Below are 6,489 nucleotides of genomic sequence, written 5' to 3'. Positions count from 1 at the left end.
ACTCAGTATTCACCCAAAAAAACATAACACAAGAAAGCATTATTATTATACATAACATGACTGAGAAACACAAGAAGGCAGCATCATTATACATAATATAAGACACACACACACAAAGGTTGCTAGTGTACTGCCCACTAAAGTGTTGGGATAAGTTGTAAGGGGGTAAACAGATGCCATATTTTTTTTTTGGATGAATAAAAAATTCAGTAATCAAAGGAAAGAAGGGGGGGGGGGGGGAATACAAGCACGAGGCAAGAACAGAGCCTTGCTAAATAAGACAAGGACGAACAAACAAAGGGGAAGATCCCCAACAAAGCACACTAAAGAAGGCCGCCTGAACTAACAACCAAAATCCAGCCAAACAAATCAAACTATCCAGGATCCAAAGGCTCATGGCAGAGAGCATGATTACGAATATCCGAGCTTAGGAGCGCAATCTTCTCCAAGCAGGCCAAGGATAAGCAGTGTAAGGACGATTCTTATGAAAAGGAGGGGAGCTAGGGTTACGGCGGCGAAAGACTCGAAGGGGCAGGGGGCAATAGACTGGGGTGCAGAGTGGAGGAACCCCGAGTTGGAGTTAAGGCCCAGGTGTGGGAGGGCCGGAGCAGAAGGGTTGGGGCAATGGGTCGAATGGGTAAAAGGAGATGGCCCAATAAGACCAGCTGGTCCATTAAGACCCGTTTGATTCGCCAAAGGGGATCGGGTGGTGGGTTGAGCCATAGAAGGAATGGCTCAATAAAGACAAGGAGAAGAGGCACACAGCACAAGTAGCGTGGTTTGGTTCAGTTTGGACCTACGTCCACACAAAGGTAAAAGTTCACTTCTGTAATTAATGATAGACATGGTTCTCCCTTCATATAGAGAAGGAGAGAATCAAGGTGATAGAGGATTCTATGGAGTGATTGATTACAAAGGATAAGAGAGGAAATAAGTAGCCATTTACATATGATAAATCAAGAAATAAAGAGCACGTTGAGAGAGAGAGAGAGGATACATTTGATAAAATAAGAAACAAAGAGCCGTTTGAGAGAGGGAGAGGATTATGGTATGTGACACCTCATTAATCCTCTCCCATAATTATCTCCTTTGATGGATTTCCTTGTTTAGTGGATTTGAAGTTATCCAAATCTGAATTATTGGATTCATATCCTCTTATATCCAAATCTGAATCGTTGGATTCATATCCTCTTATATGATGTATACATTTACGTTGCCCTTAGTTAAGCGATAGCACACATTGTATCAGAGCAAGGAGGTCGAGTGTTTGACTCCTGGGAAGTGCAACGGGGTATCCCAACACTTCTTCCCCCTCGGTGCTACATGAAGTGTTTCCACATGAGTGCATGTCATGTGCAAGGACCGTGTGTATACAGACATGCACATGTGGAGGTGTTGATGTATAAATTTACGTTGCCCTTATTTACAGTTCGAGCTTTTAGGCTAAGCGGTAGCGCACATAGGGATGCTTGTTAATGCTATAAGTTGTAGATATTTACCTTGAAACATTATTTTGAATGGACATGCTCACTAAGCATCAATTCCTTCATCACAATTGTGCATTGGTTTCTTTGTATCAACACTAGAGGCGAAGTGTTTTTTTTTGGGAAAGAAATTCCTTCATCACAATTGTGCATTGGTTTCTGTTAATTTTGGAAAGATATGACAAATTTTTTTCGCTTGCCCTCTTCTTCTTCTTCCCTTATTTCTACTAACCACCACTGCCGCCACCACCACCGTAACTACCCCCTCCTCTTCGACCACCACCACCTCCTCTATCCCCACCGTTTTTCCCACCATTTAATGGCTAATTTACATTCTTCAATAATTTCTTTTTAATGGCTAATTGTAAACTCATCAGTACTACAGAATACAAACTCCTCTCTCTCTCTCTCTCTCTCTCTCTCTCTCTCTGTGTCCTCCAACCCCACCTTGTTTGCACTTGGAAAACTCAAGGAGAAAAGAAAAAGCTCAACCAGCCTAGCCTTCTTAAGCTCATATACAAAATACTTGATTCTGAAATTGTAATTTCTGAATAGTGCTGGCTTCTTCAGCAATTTTTTACATGTCTCTTCACCCCTCACACACATTCTCAAGAACCCACTTCCCTATTCCCTTTTCCAAAGATTTCTCCGATGAGTTCTTGCCTCCTATACACTACAATGGCTTCAGAAGTAAAGCTCTCGAACAGAGAAAGTGAAGGACTAGGGTGAGGGCTGTCTTGGAAGCCCTTGCAACGACCATATCTACTCAGACTGGAGCAGGCAGTGGGGACAGGCCTCTTCAGAAGAAAAAGAAGCTTCGTATCCTTGTGGCAGGGGGTGGAATTGGTGGGCTTGTTTTTGCTCTGTCCGCTGAGAGGAAAAGTTTGCTATTAGAGGTGAAGGGAGTACAGGGGCCCAATTCATCCCTTAAGATGTTGCAGCAGAGAGGACGGGTTGCAGGGGTGCACAGAGGAGAGAGAGGAGGGTAGAGTGGTGTTGGTAAGTTAACACTTAATCAAGAAGAAGAGGTTTAGTTGGGGTAAAATTGTCATAAAAATGCTTTCCCTGCTTGAATTCTTTTGGTTCTTGATAAGATTGATGATTGTAAAGGAGATGTGAATGGGCTATGGGAAGACAATCCCACTAGTTGCCATATTTGTTGCATCAAAAGGCATTCCATGAATAGATGATCTTCTGATTGGTTTTGGTAATGGCAGAAGGGACATGATGAATCAATGGTGAGACCTCTTCTATTAAGGAGATTTGGTAAGGGGATTCTATGGTGCAGAATTTTCCGTGTTTTGGGAGTAGCCGGAAGATGCCAGATTTTGCTCCAATATGTATCAGTAGAAAGTGAAAAGTCCTTGATTGCAATACTATAAGCCGAAGCAACAATGAAATTACCGTTAGAAGTAGCTGCCCATATGTACTTATCTCTTGCAGTGAAGATCGGAATGGGGATTGAAATGATTGTGAAAGCAATTTCCGGAGGCCACCACTTAAGAATCAAATCGTGCCTCCTGGTTCTGGTGTGATTATCTATAAGGTGCTCAACTCTTGTGGGGGCATCTTGAGGAAGAGGGTAAGGAGCAGTAGAGGGGGGGGGGTAGATCGGAAATCCAGAGGCCCTGCCAAGAATCAATAGAGCAACCATCACCCAATTGAATGAAGAGGCCGTTGGTCAGGAAAATCTCAAACTCCAAGCAATGACCCCTTCTGGAATCTTAGCCGGTCTGTTCCTTCTCATTGTGGCTCTCTACTGTGGAATAGACCCTTTCAACACAGCGCTATCGCTGACTTCCCAGATTTTGAGGCTTACAAGATGGATTTACCTCCGTGGTCTCAGCTCCCTACCGACAAGGACACTGAAAATCTTTTGCAGAGATCTGAGATTAAGTTTCTGAACCAGGTCCAAGGTCCCGAAAGCATTGCTTTTGACCCTCTCGGTCGTGGTCCTTACACTGGAGTCGCTGACAGCCGGATTATTTTCTGGAACGGCGAGTCTTGGACTGATTTTGCTTATACTTCTCCCAACAGGTGAACTGGGTTCAGTTTTTGAGTTCAATTCTCTGCTTCGTGATTCTTATTTAACCTCTCTGTATTTTTCATTCACTAGTAATTTTTTTGGGTTGACATGAAATCTCCATGCCTTTAACTTTGATTCTTTCTGAAACTCAGTAGAATTGAAATCCTAGTACAAACAATAGGACAAAATGCCATGGCTATTAATTACCTGCTAAAATTGGCTCTCTTTTTTTCCCTCCCCTTTTTGGATTGCTTTGGCTTTGCATACCCATAGCTATTAATTGGTTGATATATGTTCTGTGATGGTTGAATAGATAATCCTAACCTGATATTGAATCAAAATCCTGCATTTCATCTTCTTCATCCATCAAGAAGTCAAAGTGACTTGAATGTTTAATATAGCCTTGGTTGTTTAGGCCATGGTATAGGATGCTTTTGAAAATTTGTAATGCATATAAGTGATATTTGGCAGAAGCCATTCTACTCTAAATTTCTAAGCTGTATGTGTTCTCATACATGTTTTGTACAGGATGAGATCTTCCCCTTGCATCATAGGATAGAATTTGACCTGGTTGGAAATTGATCCAATTTAAAAAAAAAAAAAAAGGCCTTACCCAGTGTACAAGGCTCCCGCGTTTAGCAGGGTCTGGGGAGGGTCAAATGTACGCAGCCTTATCCCTGTTTCCACAGAGGCTGTTTCCAGGACTTGAACCCGTGACCAAGCGTTCAGCAAGTGAGCACTTGACCAACGCGCCAAGCACGACCTTCAAATTGATCCAATTTAGCTTCCAACTAACATGATGACATGCAAATTATGATTCCAGGAAAGGAACAAATTGATAACTGAAATTTTCAATTTCAAATTTGAGTCTATTGGGGAGAATTTCTATCTCTGTTGGTATTCCCCCAACCAAATTCTCCCCCTAAGTAAGGGTCCAGAATTTGGTTCCCACATTGGATTGTTTCTAAAAATTAGGCCTCCATATCATGGGGAGTGAATGGACGAAATAGCAATTTTACATCAGGATTGGTTAGGTTTGGCCCCAGACCTAACAACAGTCCAGTGTTATTCTCACTGTGACATCTAATGGTTGCTTGAGGCATTTTGAATCACCCAGCTTCATTGTTTTTAATTAACTAGAATACAAAGGAGAAGGGTCAGAAACATGTTTTTTTTTTCTAAAGGTTTCTTAATTGTTGATGCTTACTAAGCCTTTTTTCTTTAATAGTTTCCACTTTTAAATTCTGTGCTTTCCTATTTGCTATCTGTGTGTAGGTCAGTACTATGCAGCACAAAGCCATCACCTTTGAGTTACTTGAAGAACGAGCACATCTGCGGCTGGCCTTTGGGGCTTTGGTTTGAAAGAAACCAGGGGAAATGTTTATTGCCGATGCATATTTTGGGTTGATGAAAGTGGGGCCAGAAGGTGGGTTGGCAACATCACTTGCAACGGAGGCAGAAGGGGTGCCATTAGGATTCACAAATGACTTGGACATTGATGATGAAGGAAATGTTTATTTTACAGATAGTAGCACCAAATACCAGAGGAGGTATGTTGTTTCCAGAATGAACCCATTTGTCAATTCAAGTAGTTTAACTGTTGAATTATTGCTACATCAACTGTATGAAACCCTGAATGTGGCTTTTGTCCTTGCTGGACTTCAACAAGAAGTATAATCTCAGATTTAAGTTTATAAAGAACACTCAAAGGCAGGATGTTACGTGCACACATGGTAGAGCGACCCCTATTGGTAGTTATAGCTTATGTTAGGTTATAGTATGGGAAGTTATCTGATAATGGGAGAAATGGGTTCAGTTATTAGGAGTGGATAGTTATTAGAAGTTATCTTAACCGTGTTATCTAATCTTTAAATAGTTTACAAACAATGAATGAAGAGGTCTTTGAATACCTAATTTATCTCTTAAGAGATGAGGTAGGCTTCCTCACCCAAGCATAGAAGAAAGCTTCGTCAGTAAAGTCAAACATTCCCTATTTTCTCTCCTCTCTCTTTTTTTTTTTTTGTCCTTCTATTTTCTCTCTTCCCCGATTGCTTTATCAATATTTTCCCTACATTTGCGCAAATCTGTTAAATTGTATGGTGTACCGTGAGGGTATACGGGTACTTTTCTATGTATTTTTTCTGTTTAGTCATAGTAAGGGTACTTGTGTAATTTGCCTCTTTGAGGCTTTTATTATAAATAGAAGCTTGGATTGTCTAATAGTACAACCAAGCATTCATCTCTAAAACACTTCCTCTCATCTTCTCACATGGTATCAGAGCTTAGAATCTGATCTAGTTTTTCAGCATTCCTTCCTCCACTCCACCGCAAACCCTTCATCACGCTTCTTCTTCCTCCACCTTCTCTCCTTCCCTTTGTCCTTCTAAACCATGACAGGGCAGCACTAATGAGGTGATTCTTATGAATCTAGTTGCTGCCCTATACTCACCTCAATGAGATAAACAATCTGTCCCCGTAAGAATCGATTGGAGTTCCCACTTTTCTGCAATTTCTGAAACTTCTATTGGAGTGAGTCTACATCAACATTGAAGATCAATACTCCTCTCTCTTTGTAGACCAAGTACAGTAAAACCCCTGTTCAACAGCTATGATAGCTGTGGGTGAGATACCCAGGGCTGAGAAAGCCCATCCCCTACCCCCTTTCTCCTCCTCCCTTCCCTGCTCGATTTCCCTTACTGCTGCTGCCATTCTAAGATTGCTGCAAGTGCTGTGAAGACCTCTGGAAGATCAGAATCACGTCCCAATCAAGTCCGGATCTATTGCTGTTGCATCAATTCGAAGGAATACTTGAATACCCTGCACCTCTGCTGTTCTGTCCAGGTATTGCTGCAGACTTCAGGCTGGGATATCTCCCCAACCAACCACTGAAATCAATTGAGATTTGGAAGACTAAATCACACCATCAAAGGCTACATTCGACCCCTGACTTGAGGCCCCGATTCTCACTGGTTCGGCCTG

At 41.9% G+C, this 6,489-nt stretch overlaps 1 pseudogene; it reads left to right on the top strand.

Annotated features, from left to right (window-relative positions):
- The first annotated feature begins 3,167 nt into the window (after positions 1-3,167).
- On the top strand, positions 3,168-5,204 carry LOC122648219 (annotated as a pseudogene).
- Positions 5,205-6,489: the final 1,285 nt, after the last annotated feature.

This window comes from Telopea speciosissima, unplaced genomic scaffold (assembly GCF_018873765.1).
Source record: "Telopea speciosissima isolate NSW1024214 ecotype Mountain lineage unplaced genomic scaffold, Tspe_v1 Tspe_v1.0603, whole genome shotgun sequence".
In the NCBI taxonomy this organism is placed as follows: Eukaryota; Viridiplantae; Streptophyta; class Magnoliopsida; order Proteales; family Proteaceae; genus Telopea; species Telopea speciosissima.
This window is presented reverse-complemented; position numbering and strand designations above follow the sequence as displayed.